The sequence below is a fragment of the Rutidosis leptorrhynchoides genome, chromosome 3, assembly GCF_046630445.1.
Source record: "Rutidosis leptorrhynchoides isolate AG116_Rl617_1_P2 chromosome 3, CSIRO_AGI_Rlap_v1, whole genome shotgun sequence".
Classification (NCBI taxonomy): Eukaryota; Viridiplantae; Streptophyta; class Magnoliopsida; order Asterales; family Asteraceae; genus Rutidosis; species Rutidosis leptorrhynchoides.
In genome coordinates, this window is record NC_092335.1 from 228,412,182 (window position 1) to 228,431,680 (window position 19,499).

Here is a 19,499-nt window from a genome sequence, read left to right on the forward strand (position 1 = left end):
TTCGTACGTTTGGTTTGACCATCCGTTTGAGGATGATACGTCGTGCTCAATTTCAATTGTGTACCCATATCTTTGTGAAACTTCTCCCAAAACCGAGATGTAAAACGGGTATCTCGATCCAAAATAATAGATATAGGAACCCCGTGTCTCGCTATCACCTCTTTGATAAACAACTTAGCCAAAGTCTCCGATGATATCGCTTCTCGGATGGGAAGAAACAACGCACTCTTCGTCAATCGGTCAACTATCACCCAAATCGAATCGAATTGGGTTCTCGCTGTCTTTGGTAACTTTGTGATAAAATCCATGATAATTGTGACGATCGCTCCAAATCCATATGGACGAACACGTCATTCATTGATTTCATTGCGAGGTATTTGACCTCTATGTGATACATTTTGTAACATTGTATTTGTTTGAAAAGGTATTTCATAAATGAATATATAAATTCCAGGTTTTTAACATCTGATGATTCCTACGTATAGACAATCACCATTTAAATGGTTTACAATAATACATCTGTTGACAATACAGTCAAAATAAGATACATGGTAATGGTTTGGTGAATGCAAGTTTCTTGTATATAGCATGTATGACTCCAAGCACATATCTTGTATCACGTATAAGCAAACAGCGGAAGACTTCTAGAAACCTGAGAATAAACATGCTTCAAGTGTCAACACAAAGGTTGGTGAGTTCATAGTTTTAATATTACACATAATCCGTATATCAATGTGGATTACAAAAGTTCAGTTGTTTTATTCAAAACGTTTATCAATAGGTTTTACATAAAAGGTGGATCACAAGATTTCAGTTGTTTCATTCGAAACGTTTATCAATAGGTTCTACAAAATTGAGCACCCTGGTAACTAAACTTTAATGCTTATATTATTTGTACCCTTTGTATAATCATCTTAATAATACACGCAAACCAACGTGTACGCTTCTCAAATAGCATACGTCCGTTAAAAGGCTAGCGCTCTAGCTCGGACGGGGATATCAAGCCCTATGGATCCATATACTACTACTCGCGCCCACCAGTTCTTATAACCGGCAGTTACTAGTTACCAAAGCTAAGGGATTTTCGGTTCAAACTCGGTGTAGAATTTAGTATGTACTTGTATCCATTGCGTTTAAAATAAAGTGCATATATTCTCAGTCCAAAAATATAGATTGCAAAAGCAATTAAATAGGGAGCAAATGAAACTCACACATATAAATATTGTATATCGGTTAATAAAACATTTGCATGTATTCTCAGCCCAAAAAATGTAGAGAGTAAAAGGGATCTTATGAAACTCACGCATATAAATATTGTATATCGGTTAATAAAGCATTTGCATGTATTCGCAGTTAAAAATATATTTCAAAAGCATTTAATAAAGCAGTTGTAAAAATAGCGCATGTATTCTCAGTCCCAAAAATATAAAGAGTAAAAGGGAATCAAATGAACTCACAGTTTAATATTGATATACAATATTGCAGGAAAGCACGTAGACGTATCGGAGATGATAAACACGAGGTTTGATTCACAAAAATACCCCCGAACATTACCCATAATTTCCTTGGCAATAACTCATATTTTCCTTAGCTCTTTCCCGCTCGAAAACATATTTTGAAAATTACTTGGACAGCACTCCGTCGTAATATTTTTTGTACATTATTATTTTTGTATCGCAAAAATAATAACACTAATAATAATAAAAAATAATAAGATTAATAATAATCTTATTAATAATAATAATAATAATAATAATAAATAATAAATAATATTACGGAGTATATATATATTTGTGTATGTGTGTGATTTAAATTGAGCGAAAACACTGAAATTTATAGATGTGGCCTGAAATCTGGAGTCATGCGACTCGCATGGAAATGGCCTTCTGGCCATGCGACTCGCATGAGGACCAGGGACAGCTCACATTGTTTTGGCTCCTAGCTTGTCGACATAATTAAATATTAATATAATATATATAATTTAAATAATTAATTATATATTATATTAAATTCACGTGCATAGTTGACTTGTAATTTTTGTTCCGATAAGTCGTACGTCATCACTCAACTTATGTCCCGGTTCTGGTTTTTCGAATGTCCTTTCGTACGCTGAGAAAACTTGCATTTTACGTTTCGTGACACGTACCTTTGTCAAGATATAGCCTTAAGTTATCCATAAACTATACCACTCATAGTATATCTTAAACTTTCGAGTATTTTGGTCATTTACTTCTATAAATCATCGTCTCGTTATTTGTTAAAAATACATTTTAAAATAGTGTTTTACTGTAGCAAAGTTACTGTAGCAAAGTCAAATTTTACTGTAGCAATTCACTGTAGCAAAGTCAATTTCACTGTAGCAAATAGTGATTTTCGAAAACACTGTAGCATTTTGAGTAATGTGGCAATTTGAAAACACTGTAGCAAATTAGTGTTTAACTGGTTCATCTTAAACGCTTTAGTTAACTTATCTAAATATCAATTGAATCAATAAACGAATGTTACTATCGTTTATTATATATATGTATATATCTTTTTAATATACATAAATCAGTTTTTAAATACACATTGGACGTTATTTATAAATAAATTTTAATAATAAATATTTCAACTTATCATATACATTCAAATAGATATTTAAACCAATAAGTTTAATGTACGGTATCAAACAATTAATACATTGTTACCTTTTCATGTTATAGTATATATGTATCTTTTTACATATAATTGTTCGCGAATCGTCGAAAACAACCGAAGGTATTTAAATATATAAAAGTAATTCAAAAATTTTGAGATTCAGTTTTACAGACTTTGCTTATCGTGTCGGAAATGTTAATCATACAAAGATTAAGTTTAAATTTAGTCGAAATTTCTGGGTCATCACAGTACCTACCCGTTAAAGAAATTTCGTCCCGAAATTTGAGTGAGGTCGTCATGGCTAACAATAAAAATGTTTTCATGACGAATATGAGTTGATAAATAGAATTTTATTACTGTTGAGTAATATGGATAAAACAATCCAATTACTCGAAGCGTATAAGAGAAGTTATCGTAATAGAGTGAAATGGAGAATAGAGATTCGTCTTAACTCTTGACGTATTAACGATTGATTTCCATAATTTAAGTAATAGAAAATCTTCATAATCTAAATAAGATTTGATTCTTCGGAATTTAAGGAAATTAAGATTTCTTTTGATTAAATGCGTAATTTGCTTCGATTGCTATGTTTGATATTTCGCTATAAATTGACCTCTTCCGTTTCATTATTTTCATCACTCTTACATCTTCTTCCTCATTTCCTATTTTCAAAAGATTGTAAAAAAATGCTTCATCCAGTTCTGATTCTTGATATACTCCTAACTTTCATATCTGTCATTCTTCTTTTTCATCTACCACCGGAGGAAGTTATTTTCTTCTACCATTACCTTGGGGTTATAGTATTTTTCATTCTCCCGTGTCTTTATATTGCTATACGCATTGATATACACGGTTTGTAATTTCTGGGTAGTTATCGGGCTTTATATTCTCCATTATATTTCGGAGCTTCATACTTTTGTTTTCTCTTCCCGACCTTAAGTCAAACGGATAATGGTCCAGAATTCGTAGGTATGAAGTTTCAGATGAACATAAATAATGTTCTAAGAAAGAAATGGTAATAGTACAATCTGACTTGTCAAATTACCAGAATACCTCGAAAAAGACCGAATCATCAAGAAATATATTTTCTTGTTATATTTAGAGATTATATAGAATGAATGAGTTATGTAACATGGTTCATGATGAGGGTGGGATCTGTGAACCTTTATCACGTTCCATTAGAAACTCAGCATGACTTACTGTAATATAATCACGTTGATCAAGTGTCATTATATTATACTAACTCATGCTTCAGCTCCCAACACCACTTCCAAAATATTCATATTTTAAACTTGAAAGTTTCAGAATTTAGAAACTAAAATAGTTTCTTTTATGATGTAACACAGATATCGCAAGGAGAAAATTGATTTTCGATACGAATGATTATGAAATTATCTCCAGAAATATGGAGGATATTTATAATGAAAGATACGATGATATTTTAGAATTTCTAATATCAGAGGATGATGAAGAATATTGTCCGTAGGGGTTTAGTATCAGGAGCAAGGTATTCGTTAATGACTTCAGCAGATACTGAATCATTTGTATTCTTTGAAGGCAGGTTTAGTCTTTGTGATTTATCCACAACCCTCCTTCATACTTTGCTCAATCCGTTTTCCAGTTTCAAACCTTCTCTTTTTCTCAGCTTTACCACCATATTATTCTTTATCATCAAACTTTTGACTGTTAAGGTCGTTTACAGTTTTTGCTGCTTCATCAGCATTGTTCCAATTTCAGAGAACTAGTTTCATAGTTTGGGGTGTTTTTTGGAAACTTCACATTCGAAGTATGTAATTCGAGGAGGTAGACGTTATATGTACACATATAACTGTTGGCGTAGACGTGCTGCAAGATTTCAAAATACTGATTGCAAATTCCCGATAGTTGGAACGGCAACTATTGTTACAAGATGTGGATGAGTACATGATAGGGTTTCAATGTATATATAGTGATTTCCGGAGAGATTCAAATAGCAGAGTGACGGAGTCGCTGGTACATTTACTGCTAATATGGTGGAACATAAAAGGTTCCCCAGTAACAAAAACGTATATGCCAAAGTTATAAGTCTGAAAGGTCGTCGTTGACTAGTTGAATGGGTGATAATACTGGATACTTTTAAAAAGGAATTGCAAGGTTATTTTCAGTAATGATAATGCCGAAGGATTTATCACAGATACGTGTTAAAGTTTTACTTAGGTTTCGAGAGCTTTCCAGATATATGATTATAATTACAAATCTTTCTTCTCGTAGATATCGTGTAGTTGGTTTGTCTTCTCGTTTCTTCATTAGTTGAAGTATTTCCAAGAATTTCGATGGGTTTGAACGCAAAATGTAATCATATGATGTTCTAGTACTGTTCTGAATTCAAAGCATGGTTTTCGAAGCATGGTTTTGAAAGATGTAGGAATCTAAGAGTGATGTTTTTCGTTTAATCTTGACTTGGATTCTGATCAATCGAAATCAGAATATGAAATTGAATGAAAATGGTTATTCTGCGATGAACAGATACGTATATCTATAGGTTTGAGCAGTATAGTTAATGATTGCTGAATCAGAATTGAAGAATGTATAGTGTAACATATTAATGTGGAATTTATATATTTCTAGGGTATTACCTACCCGTTAAAATATTCTCATCATTAACAGTTTGTACAAAAGGATTTTCAATTACAATCTTTATGAAAATATATGTATGTATATTTCCTTCAGATGTAATATAGATTTAATGAGTTATTAAACTCATTTGGTTTTCGGTTAGAACTAGAAACGAATAATCTCTTCTATATTAAAGATTACATAATCGTCGCAGGATATTTCTCCAATGAAGTTATGAATTAATACTTCATCGTTTATGGTTATTAGTATTCTTCGGTGCCTACGGTGCGTATGAGGTTGATACTCGTGGGACAGATTGTGAGGTTAAGGTTTACGGTGCGGATGTTGTTGTTGGTGGTACTGGTACTGTTGTTGGTTGTGCTGCTGGTTCTGGTGGTGCTACCGGTGCTGCCTGTGATGCCTGCAAATTGTGCATCATATTCTCCAAAGCCACAACTCGAGCGCGAAGCTCGTTAACTTCTTCTATTATTCCGGGATGATTGGCGGTTGGTACGAGAGGATGAATAAAGTTTAAAATTCTAGTTATCATATAATCGTTGCGAAATATCCTGGAAATTAGGGTAAAGATAGTGTTTCGAACGGGTTCGCCAGTAAGTGCCTCAGGTTCCTCACCAAGAGGTGAATTCGGTTGGTGGAAAGGATCGCCTTCCTCTTGTCTCCATTGATTAAGTTGATTACGAACCCATCCCCAATTCATCCAGAATTGGTGATGACTGATTGGTTGATTCATTCCGGTTACACTGCTTTCGGAACTCAGGTGGAAATTCATATCGGAATCCGAAGAACTCGAATTACTTGCAGAATTCATCTTACACGGTTAGATAAATAATTTTCGATGTGAAATGATTTTCGGATATCGGATGATATTTTAATTACATAGAATACCTTTATATAGTACAAAGGATCCGCAAATTACGGAGAAACTTTCGGAAACTGTCAACTAAAGGTAACAGTAACAGATACGCTAAGATATTCATTTTGTCTATACACTAGTCATGCAATCCATGCAATAAGGTGTGTCTAGACTACAAATGATAAGCAGGTAATTTTCCACACAAGGAATGATAAGCAGGTAATTTCTAACAAAAAAAATTATAAGCAACAACTTTTATCATGCAGACATGGTCGAAGTCCAGACTCACTAATGTATCCTAACAATAACCGGTTAGACACACTAATGCAAATTCTGGTTCGCTAAGACCAACGCTCTGATACCAACTGTGACGATCGCTCCAAATCCATATGGACGAACACGTCATTCATTGATTTCATTGCGAGGTATTTGACCTCTATGTGATACATTTTGTAACATTGTATTCGTTTGAAAAGGTATTTCATAAATGAATATATAAATTCCAGGTTTTTAACATCTGATGATTCCTACGTATAGACAATCACCATTTAAATGGTTTACAATAATACATCTGTTGACAATACAGTCAAAATAAGATACATGGTAATGGTTTGGTGAATGCAAGTTTCTTGTATATAGCATGTATGACTCCAAGCACATATCTTGTATCACGTATAAGCAAACAGCGGAAGACTTCTAGAAACCTGAGAATAAACATGCTTCAAGTGTCAACACAAAGGTTGGTGAGTTCATAGTTTTAATATTACACATAATCCGTATATCAATGTGGATTACAAAAGTTCAGTTGTTTTATTCAAAACGTTTATCAATAGGTTTTACATAAAAGGTGGATCACAAGATTTCAGTTGTTTCATTCGAAACGTTTATCAATCGGTTCTACAAAATTGAGCACCCTGGTAACTAAACTTTAATGCTTATATTATTTGTACCCTTTGTATAATCATCTTAATAATACACGCAAACCAACGTGTACGCTTCTCAAATAGCATACGTCCGTTAAAAGGCTAGCGCTCTAGCTCGGACGGGGATATCAAGCCCTATGGATCCATATACTACTACTCGCGCCCACCAGTTCTTATAACCGGCAGTTACTAGTTACCAAAGCTAAGGGATTTTCGGTTCAAACTCGGTGTAGAATTTAGTATGTACTTGTATCCATTGCGTTTAAAATAAAGTGCATATATTCTCAGTCCAAAAATATAGATTGCAAAAGCAATTAAAAAGGGAGCAAATGAAACTCACACATATAAATATTGTATATCGGTTAATAAAACATTTGCATGTATTCTCAGCCCAAAAAATGTAGAGAGTAAAAGGGATCTTATGAAACTCACGCATATAAATATTGTATATCGGTTAATAAAGCATTTGCATGTATTCGCAGTTAAAAATATATTTCAAAAGCATTTAATAAAGCAGTTGTAAAAATAGCGCATGTATTCTCAGTCCCAAAAATATAAAGAGTAAAAGGGAATCAAATGAACTCACAGTTTAATATTGATATACAATATTGCAGGAAAGCACGTAGACGTATCGGAGATGATAAACACGAGGTTTGATTCACAAAAATACCCCCGAACATTACCCATAATTTCCTTGGCAATAACTCATATTTTCCTTAGCTCTTTCCCGCTCGAAAACATATTTTGAAAATTACTTGGACAGCACTCCGTCGTAATATTTTTTGTACATTATTATTTTTGTATCGCAAAAATAATAACACTAATAATAATAAAAAATAATAAGATTAATAATAATCTTATTAATAATAATAATAATAATAATAAATAATAAATAATATTACGGAGTATATATATATTTGTGTATGTGTGTGATTTAAATTGAGCGAAAACACTGAAATTTATAGATGTGGCCTGAAATCTGGAGTCATGCGACTCGCATGGAAATGGCCTTCTGGCCATGCGACTCGCATGAGGACCAGGGACAGCTCACATTGTTTTGGCTCCTAGCTTGTCGACATAATTAAATATTAATATAATATATATAATTTAAATAATTAATTATATATTATATTAAATTCACGTGCATAGTTGACTTGTAATTTTTGTTCCGATAAGTCGTACGTCATCACTCAACTTATGTCCCGGTTCTGGTTTTTCGAATGTCCTTTCGTACGCTGAGAAAACTTGCATTTTACGTTTCGTGACACGTACCTTTGTCAAGATATAGCCTTAAGTTATCCATAAACTATACCACTCATAGTATATCTTAAACTTTCGAGTATTTTGGTCATTTACTTCTATAAATCATCGTCTCGTTATTTGTTAAAAATACATTTTAAAATAGTGTTTTACTGTAGCAAAGTTACTGTAGCAAAGTCAAATTTTACTGTAGCAATTCACTGTAGCAAAGTCAATTTCACTGTAGCAAATAGTGATTTTCGAAAACACTGTAGCATTTTGAGTAATGTGGCAATTTGAAAACACTGTAGCAAATTAGTGTTTAACTGGTTCATCTTAAACGCTTTAGTTAACTTATCTAAATATCAATTGAATCAATAAACGAATGTTACTATCGTTTATTATATATATGTATATATCTTTTTAATATACATAAATCAGTTTTTAAATACACATTGGACGTTATTTATAAATAAATTTTAATAATAAATATTTCAACTTATCATATACATTCAAATAGATATTTAAACCAATAAGTTTAATGTACGGTATCAAACAATTAATACATTGTTACCTTTTCATGTTATAGTATATATGTATCTTTTTACATATAATTGTTCGCGAATCGTCGAAAACAACCGAAGGTATTTAAATATATAAAAGTAATTCAAAAATTTTGAGATTCAGTTTTACAGACTTTGCTTATCGTGTCGGAAATGTTAATCATACAAAGATTAAGTTTAAATTTAGTCGAAATTTCTGGGTCATCACAATAATGTGCTCCCATTTCCACTTCGGGATTTCTAACGGTTGTAACTTACCATACGGCTTTTGGTGTTCGGCTTTAACTTGCAAACACGTGACACATTGCTCAACATACTTAACAACATCACGTTTCATGCCCGGCCACCAATAATCCTTTCTCAAATCGAGATGCGTTTTCGTAGCACCCGGATGAACGGAATACTTTGACTTATGTGCTTCATCAAGTAGCACTCGTCGATAATCCCCCATCTTAGGCACCCACACTCTTCCTTGAAAAGACAACAAACCACGCGAACCCATAGTAATGAACTCTGCTTACCCCACAATTCGTTCCGCATGCTTGTTGTGAACGTAAGCTTCAATTTGAATCACACCAAGTTTTTCAAGAAAATCGTTAGTAATAATCATACGTAACGATCCTACTCATATCGCCGGATGTTGACTCTTTCGACTTAATGCATCCGCGACCACATTCGCCTTACCTGGATGATAAAGTATTTCACAATCGTAGTCTTTCACTACATCCATCCATCTACGTTGACGATAGTTCAAATCTCGTTGATCAAAAAGATGTTTTAAACTCTTATGATCCGAATAAATCGTACACTTGACACCATACAAGTAGTGGCACCAAATTTTCAACGCATGAACCACCGCCGCCAATTCAAGATCATGAGTCGGCTATCTCGTTTCGTGTTCCTTTAACTGTCGAGAGGCGTAAGCGATGACTTTACCTCTTTGCATTAGAACACACCCGAGCCCATTTAGAGAGGCATCAATATACACCGTCATGTCTTCCACGCCTTCCGGCAACACTAACACCGGAGCTTGACACAATTTCTCTTTTAGCAATTGAAAAGCAATTTCTTGCTCGTTCTCCCACATAAATCTCGCGTTCTTCTTCGTCAATTTCGTCAAAGAAGAAGCGATCTTAGAAAAGTCTTGGATAAACCGACGATAATAACCGGCCAATCCAAGAAAACTTCGGATTTCCGTAGGCGTATTCGGTCGTCCCCAACTCTTTACCGTCTCAATCTTCCCCGGATCTACTTGAATACCATTTTCGTTCACAATATGGCCAAGGAATTGAACTTCCCTTGGCCAAAATTCACATTTGGAGAATTTAGCATACAACTTCTCCTTCCGCAACGTCTTCAACACACATCGCAAATGATGTTCATGTTCCTTCATGCTCTTCGAATAAACAAGTATGTCGTCAATGAACACAATTACCGACTTGTCCAACATAGGTTGGCACACTCGGTTCATAAGATCCATGAATGCTCCGGTGCATTCGTAAGACCAAAAGGCATAACTACGAATTCAAAATGCCCATAACGCGTTCGAAAAGCCGTTTTCTCGATATCTTCCTCACGGACCCGCATTTGGTGATAGACGGACCGTAGGTCGATTTTAGAGAAATACGTTGCACCTTGGAGTTGGTCGAACAAATTGTCAATCCGGGGCAATGGATAACGATTTTGGATCGTCACTTTGTTCAACTCCCGATAATCGATGCATATCCGCATACTACCATCCTTTTTCTTGACGAATAAAACCGGAGCACCCCATGGCAAAGCACTCGGTCGAATGAAACCCTTCTCAAGCAACTCTTGGGTTTGATTTAACAACTCTTTCATTTCCATTGGCGCTAAACGATAAGGAGTTTTAGCAATGGGGGTAGCCCCCGGAACCAACTCAATGCGAAATTCTACTTGTCTTTCCGCCGGAACACCCGGTAATTCATCCGAAAAAACGTCTTCAAATTCACTTACCACCGAAATTTCACGAATGAATGGTGGCTCATCTCGAGTATCAACAACATGGGCAAGAAAAGCCATGCCACCACTAACAAGAAAACGACGTGCCCGTGCAAAAGTGCATATCAGCACAAGTCTTCTTCGTTTATCACCGTGAATAATTAACTCTCCCCCACTTGGGGTCTTTACCTGAATAAACTTATCATGGCATGCAATATCGGCTCTATTATGATCGAGCCAATCCATACCAACAACGATATCAAAGTCACCCAAAGTCATCGGAATGAGATCGATTTTAAAGTTTTCGGCACCAAACACAACATTACAATTTTTACACACATCAACCACTAGCGCCGTCTTGTCATTCGCTATTTCAACTTCTACCAGACGACTTAACTTAACTAGCGGTTTATTTAACTTAGGCACAAATCTTGGAGACACAAACGAAAAATTAGCACCACTATCAAAAAGTATCCGTGCCGGATTAGAATTAACCATGAAAGTACCTGAGACAACTTCGTTAGATTGCTTGGCTTCCTCATTGGTCATCAAATAATTGCGACCCCTAGCCGTACCTGCCACTTTCTCTAGCCTCTTAACATTATCGTTGCGCAATTCGGGACACTCCGGCCTCTTGTGCCCTTCTTTGTTACAATTAAAGCAAACGATTTTGTTGGAAGATGAGTTCGTACAATCACGGGCCAAGTGCCCTTGTCGACCACAATTGTAGCACGTGGGCCCAAAACTCTTAGAAGCTACCTTTCTTACACTACTGACGCTCTCAGTCGCACTCTTCCTCTTCTTGTTCGAGTGGCTAATAGCTTCAAATTTTCGTTTGCCAAAGGTGAAGTCACTCTTTCTTGGAGCGAGCGACTCAAAGCCCTTAGCAATATCAAATAGCTCATCAAAAGTCTTCACCGAATTCCTACTAATCCTTTCTTGATAGTTATCATTCAAGGTTCGGTAGAAATCTTCTTTCAACATATGATCGTTCCCGTCATACTCCGGGTAAAATTGGGTCTTTGATAAGAAAGTGGACTTGAGAGTGTTCAAATCCATTGACCCTTGCCTTAGAGTACGTAACTCGTCCTTAAGCTTTGAAAGATCGGCCGAAGTTCGGTACTCCTTGAAAAATTCTTCTTTAAACTCGTCCCACGTCAAACTCATACTTTGTTCTTCGCCATAAAGTCGGATTTTCGCGTCCCACCATAACTTGGCATCACCCCTCATCATGCTACTACCAAACCTCGTCTTTTTATCGAGAGGGCACTCACTAGTACGGAAAGCCCCCTCCATATCAGAGATCCATCGAGCACTCTTGAGTGGGTCTCGTTCACCTTCAAAAGTGGGAGGTTGAGCAACTTTGAAGTTTTTAAAGTGGAAGTCTCGCCTTACCGCGTTATCCTCCTTAAGAACAATCTTAACTTGTTCCTTGACTAGATTGACTACTTGTTCGTCAATCGAATCCAAAAACATCTTCTTAACATCCTCTAAAAAGGCCACATGACGCCTTTGCATAATGGCCTCAACCATGGCCATAAACTCAACATCCTTGCTCGAACCCCCTTCATTGATCTCGGGTCCGTTTCTCGTCTTCATACTATAAAACGGAAAAGGTTAAGCAACGAACGAGAAAACTTAACACATATGTACATACATATACACCACACTACCCCATCTTGCTCAACAATCGTCGTACATCGCTTGTTTGACACGATTTGAACCTGTAACAATGGTAGCTAATCATTGTTACGCGAGCACGTCGCATTAACTTGCTAGTACAACGTCTATCTCGCTTGATGATTGCTAACACAACACAAAACAATTAGCGTAAGGTTAGTTCACATAAACCTAAACACTAATCAACACCCGGTCCGACCCGTCTCCTACAAGTCCCGCATAAAGCGTATACACAAATAAATCTAAGTCTAGGCACCTATCTCAAGTCGCCTAAATCCCTTAGACCATGCTCTGATACCACTAGAAATAACCCAACCCGTATTCACACCCGGTCCGACCCGTCTCCTACAAGTCCCGCATAAAGAGTTTACACAAATAAATCTAAGTCTAGGCACCTATCTCAAGTCTCCTAAATCCCTTAGACCATGCTCTGATACCACTTGAAACAACCCAACCCGTATTCCATACGATAAATATATTTTTTATTTAATGCACATTTACGCGCCAATTAAATATGTAAACCAATCCACAAGTTCCATTTAAAATGTACCACAATTTAAATGTTTACAAGGCACGAAGGCCATTAATTAAGTTTAATACAAGTTTGACCCACTACAAATGATAGTTTATAATCCAAACGACACTTCGAGCATGGTTTGGGACTAAACTATCCAAAACGTTAGGCCAACTTCCAAAAGCTACAAATCCAAAAGCGTCCCCTAACAAATAAAGCGGGATCTCTAATCCAACTGAATGCCCTTACCCTTGTCCACGCCGAAGCCTATAAAAAGATAAACAACGAGAGGGTAAGCTAAAGCTTAGTGAATGCAATAATTATACCCATGTATATATAATATACTTACTTGCAATCACTTACACCTATACCGCATACACACTAGCAAAACAATTAGCATACCATTACAAGTACAAAGCTAATAATCTCCAACAAACCGCTACTAGCGTAATCAATAACATATAATCGACATAATATAATATGCTACAAAACAATATACAACCATGGTTAACCATTCTCGCGTCATGGTGCTACCGGCTCTTTGGTTCACACCATACGCATTTGTCATGATGCTACCGGCTCTTTGGTTCACATCACAACTCGAGTCATACTCATGCTAGAGTGCTACCGGCTCTTTGGTTCACACTCTAACAACGCTAAGGTGCTACCGGCTCTTTGGTTCACACCCTAACAATCGTGCTATAGCGCTACCGGCTCTTTAGTTCACACTATAACACACGTACTATGACGCTACCGGCTCTTTGGTTCACATCATAGCACGCTCGCACATACTATGGCACTACCGGCTCTTTGGTTCATACCATAGCATACAAATAAATACAGTACATACATATGCATATAATCATTCCACTCACCTTAACGATTTGGTGATGATTTAAACCTCCACAAGCTTCAAAGTGAAGTACCTAATACAATAAGTACACATTCAATACACCACTAGTGGAATTAACCACAATACTCACTCTTGAGCATTTAATGACCCAATTTGCATTAAATGGCTCAACTACACCAAAACCGCCCATTAATGGCTAAGACTCATCTTAAATCACTAAAGCAAGTGATTTAAAGTCTACTAACCTTAACTAACACAACTTAGAGTATTTCGTACCCATGTCACCCAATTAGGTCAAACGTTATCCATTTGACCCATTTTAGCACTTAGACTCATAATTTATGTCACACTTAACCCATTTACAAGTCTTTCAACATTAAACAAGTGTGTTAGTGACTAACAACACCATTTGACACTTACAACCCCAAATCATAAGACCAAACCCTAGATTATGGCTATTTAGGGTTTCCTTTTGTCACCTAACCCAAATTCACCCATATTACCCCCAAATGGGTCTTACAAGTTCCAAATGAACCAAACCAAAGCATAAACTAATTAAAACTCAAAACATGGAGTTAGGACTTACCAACACTATCCTCTTGTAGCTAAGAACAAGGAGAACGACTTTAATTCTTGCTCCAAGGTTTGATTCACCAATCTCCACTCTCAAATCTCACTTGAATCAAATGGGTTTTTAAGTTTAGAGAGTAAATGGAGAAAGAAAAGGGAAATGAAAATGAATAAAATGGATAAGTGGTGGAGATTTAGTGCTCCAATCAGATCTAGACGTAAAATGATGATTTTGCCCTTGAACCACTTATTTTAAAAACAAAATCCGGAACCAGTTCACCCAGTGGGTCGCGGCGCGGCCCCATTTGTCACGGCGCGGCGTTTAACGTATTTTACGAGCTTTCTTAAATCTTTCCTGACTCAGATTCTAGTTATTTGTCGCGTCGCGACCCTCTTCTCCGTGGCGCGACATATAGAGGGAAACTCGACCCTTCTTAACATGCCTCCTGACTCTGGTTTGAGTTCAATGTCGCGGCACGACAAAGGCTTCCGCGGCGCGGTAATGGCCTTCAACTGAGCCATTCGACAACTTTACACAACTAAACTATTTATCCAACTTGTACACTTCGTTCACGCTTCCTATGCATGTCTAAACCTCATCTTTAGTCTCGCACGCCTTTAAATATGTACGGGAAAAACGGGATGTTACATATTTCATAGCATTATCCTTCAAGAAAGACAAGCATTTATATTTTAATTATAATTTTAATATTAAGTTAATAATAATAATAAGGTTATTATAGCGAATGTATTAAGGTTTTGTAAGTCGAAACTCTGTCCTTGTAACTCTACGCGATAAATACTCATTGTAAGTTATGTTCAACCTTTTTAAATTAATGTCTCGCAGCTAAGTTATTATTATGTTTATTTAAGCCGAAGTAATCGTGATGTTGGACTAAATATTAAGACGGGGTTATTGGGCTTTGGACCATAATTAGGGTTTGGACAAAAGACCGACGCTTGTGGAAATTGGACTATGGGCTATTAATGGGCTATATATTTGTTTAACTGAATGATAGTTCATTAATTTAATATAGAGATTTACAATTTGAGGTAATTATAAATAACCACATACACTCGATCGGACACGATGGGCGGGATATTTATAAATACTAATAATCGTTCATTTAACCGGACACGGGAATGGATTAATAGTCAATGGACTCATTAAAACAGGGGTGGATTACATACAAGAAAAATTGGTGTAATTGTTAACAAAGTATTAAAACCTTGGATTACACGCAGTCGATAACCTGGTGTAATTATAAACAAAGTATTAAGACATTGTTACAGTTTAAGTCCCCAATTAGTTGGAATATTTGACTTCGGGTATAAAGTTAATTTGACGAGGACACTCGCACTTTATATTTATGACTGATGGACCATTATGGACAAAAACCAGATGGACGTATCAAATGATCCAGGACAAAGGACAATTAAACCTTGGTAATAAACTAAAATCAACACGTCGAACATCATGATTACAGAAGTTTAAATAAGCATAATTCTCTTTATTTTATATCTCATCGCACTTTTATTTACAGTCATTTTATTTATCGCACTTTTATTCGCACTTTTATTTATCGTCATTTACTTTACGCTTTAATTTAAGTTGTATTTATATTTAATATTTAAGATTAGGTTTTAATTGTGACTTAAGACATAAAATCGACAAACCGGTCACTAAACGGTAAAACCTCCCTTTTATAACAATAATAATATTACTTATATATATATATATTTTTATACAAATATAGTTTAAAATAAATATAGCGTTAGACTCAGCTAGCTCCCTGTGGAACGAACCGGACTTACTAAAAACTACACTACTCTACGATTAGGTACACTGCCTATAAGTGTTGTAGCAAAGTTTAGGTATATTCCATTCTATAAATAAATAAATAACTTGTGTAAAATTGTATCGTATTTAATAGTATTTCGTAGTAAAATTAATAGTATTACATACTACCCCTCGCACACATCAGTAACATACACACTATGATCAAATCTAAGAAATATTTCATTGATTTAAATCAAAATGAAGGAATTATAAATACTATATCAGGTCTTGCAAACTTGATATAAGGAACGGAAAAGGCAAAAATTCATATTACCAAATGGTACGAATTTTCTGATAAACAATGCTTTGTTTTCTCCCAAATCAAAGAGAAATTTGTTAAGTTTCTCTGATATATATCATATTGGATATGATTATCAGTCAATGATAACCGGAAATGAGATATACCTATGTAGCACCGAAAAACGCATATGATAAAAAGCGCATATGATTAAAAGTGCAGCGCATATGATTAAAAGCGCATATGATTAAAAGCGCATATGATGAAAAGCGTAGTGCATATGATTAAAAGCGCATATGATAAAAAGCGCATATGATGAAAAGCGCAGCGCATATGATGAAAAGCGCATATGATGAAAAGTGCATATGATGAAAAGCGCAGCGCATATGATTAAAAGCGCATAAAAGGATATATGATGAAAAGCGCATATGGTGATTAATGAAAAAGCACATATGGTGATTAATGACAAGCACATATTGTGATTAATGAAAAGCACATATGGTGATTAATGAAAAGAATATTAAGAAAGAATCACCAATGTTTCTTGAAAAGAATTCAAGGTAATATATATGGACCAATTCATCCATCATGTGAACCATTTTGATATTTCATGGTTATAATAGACGCATCTAGCGGATGGTCTCATGTTAGTGTGTTATCAAACCGTAATATGGCATTTGCAAAGTTTCTTGCACAAATTATTAAATTTAGAACACATTATTCTGATTACACTATTAAAAGGATGAGACTTGATAATGCTGGTGAGTTAACATCTCAAACATTTAATGATTATTATATGTCTACAGGGATTGTTGTTGAACATCCAGTTGCACATGTACATATACAAAATTGGTTTAGCTGAATCAATAGATAAACGCTTGCAGCTAATAACTAGACAATTGGTAATGAGTACAAAACTCTCAATATTTATATGGGGACATGTAAATTTACATGATGCGACATTAATTAGCATTAAACCAAGTGCAAGTCATAAATATTCTCCATTACCAACTTAATTTTGATCGAGAGCCAAATATTTTTCATCTTAGAACATTTGGTTGTGCAGTGTATTTTTAATTGCACCACCACAACAAATGGTTCCTCAAAGAAGGATTGAAATATATGTTGGATATGAAATATCTTCAATCATAAGATATATTGAATCCATGACGGGTGATGTTTTTACAGCACGTTTTTGCTGATTGTCATTTTTAATGAAAAATTGTTCCCTAGATTAGGGGGAGAAATAAAAAAATAAATAAAATGATGTTTCATGATGTGAATATCAATTAAGGTATCTTGATACTCGCACAAAAGAATGCGAAAAAAATAAAAAAAATAATAATAATAATGCATATGCAAGAACTTGCGAATAAATTGCCCGATGCATTTACAGATGCAAAAAGAGTGACTAAATCAAATATATCAACAGTAAATGCTCTAGCAAGAATTGAAATTCCAAAAGCTGTCAATAATGTCACTCTTGAGTCTTTATCACGCCAGAAACGTGGGAGACCAATTGGTTCCAAAGATAAAAATCCTTGAAAAAGAAAATCAGCTGATAATGAGGTAAAAGAAAGTGTTCAAGAAGAACCACAAATCAATACTCCTTCTGCAGAGGAGATTGATGATGTCAATACAGAATTTTCAATCAATTATGCACATTCAAAAATATTATGGAACCGAAATGTAATGAAAAATCTTGATGAGATATTTTCATATAATGTTGCATATGACATCATGAATGATGATGATGATGATCCAGAACCAAAATCTGTCATGGAATGTCAAAATAGACATGATTGGGATCATTGGATAGGAGCAATACGAGCTGAATTAGAATCGCTCAATAAAAGAAAAGTGTTCGGATCAATCGTTATCACTTTTATAGATGTGAAACGTATGAGATAAAAAATGAATTTTTATCCGAATAAGAAATGAGAAAAATGAAGTTACAAGATAAAGCTAGACTTGTAACTCAAGATTTCTCTCAAAGACCATGAATGTATTATGGGGAAAACTTATTCTCCTATTATGAATGCAATTACTTTTAGATACTTAATCAGCCTAACAGTTTCTAAAAATTTAGAAATGAATCTCATAGATATTATAACTACTTATTTAAATGAATCACTTGATAGTGATATATACATGAATATCCATGAAGGGTTTAAGGTATCAGAAACATCTAATGCAAAACCTAAAGAAATGTATTCCATTGAATCACAAAGATTTTTATATGAGTTGATACAATAGTATAACTGATTAAGTGATTACTTGATAAGAAAAAGGGTATACAAATAATCTTATTTGAACATGTGTTCTTATTAAGAAAACGATGTCCGGATATGTGATTGTAAGTTGTTTATGTCAATGATCATAACATCATATGAACAAATAAAGAGATCTATGAAATCATTCAACTTCTAAAAAAAAAAAAAAAATTTAAATGAAAGATCTTGAAAAAAAAAACCAAGTTTTGCCTTGGATTGCAAATTGAGCATATGCCTAATGGTTTACTTTTACATCAAACAAACTATACCGAAAAGATTTTAAAACATTTTTTAAAGAGAAAACCATTGGTTGCTATATCACTCAATATTGACACTGATCCATTTCATCCCCGTGAAGATCATGAAGATATTTACGGATCAGAAGTTCCATATCTTAGTGCAATTGGGGTTATTATGTATTTTACAAATTGTACAAGACCTGACATTTCTTTTGCAGTTAATTTGTTGACAAGGTTAAGCTCAACCCCTACAAAAAGACATTGAAATGGAATCTAGCAGATATTTTGATACCCTTGAGGAACTGCTGATTTAAAATTATTTTATTCTAACGCTTCAAAACAAGATTTGGTTGATTATGTATATGCAGGTCATTCATCAAATCCTCATAAAGATAAATCTCAAACTCGATATGTATTCCTAAATGGAGGTACCACAAAATCATGGCGTTCTTAAAACAAACACTTGTTGCAACATCATCAAATCATGACGAAGTGATTG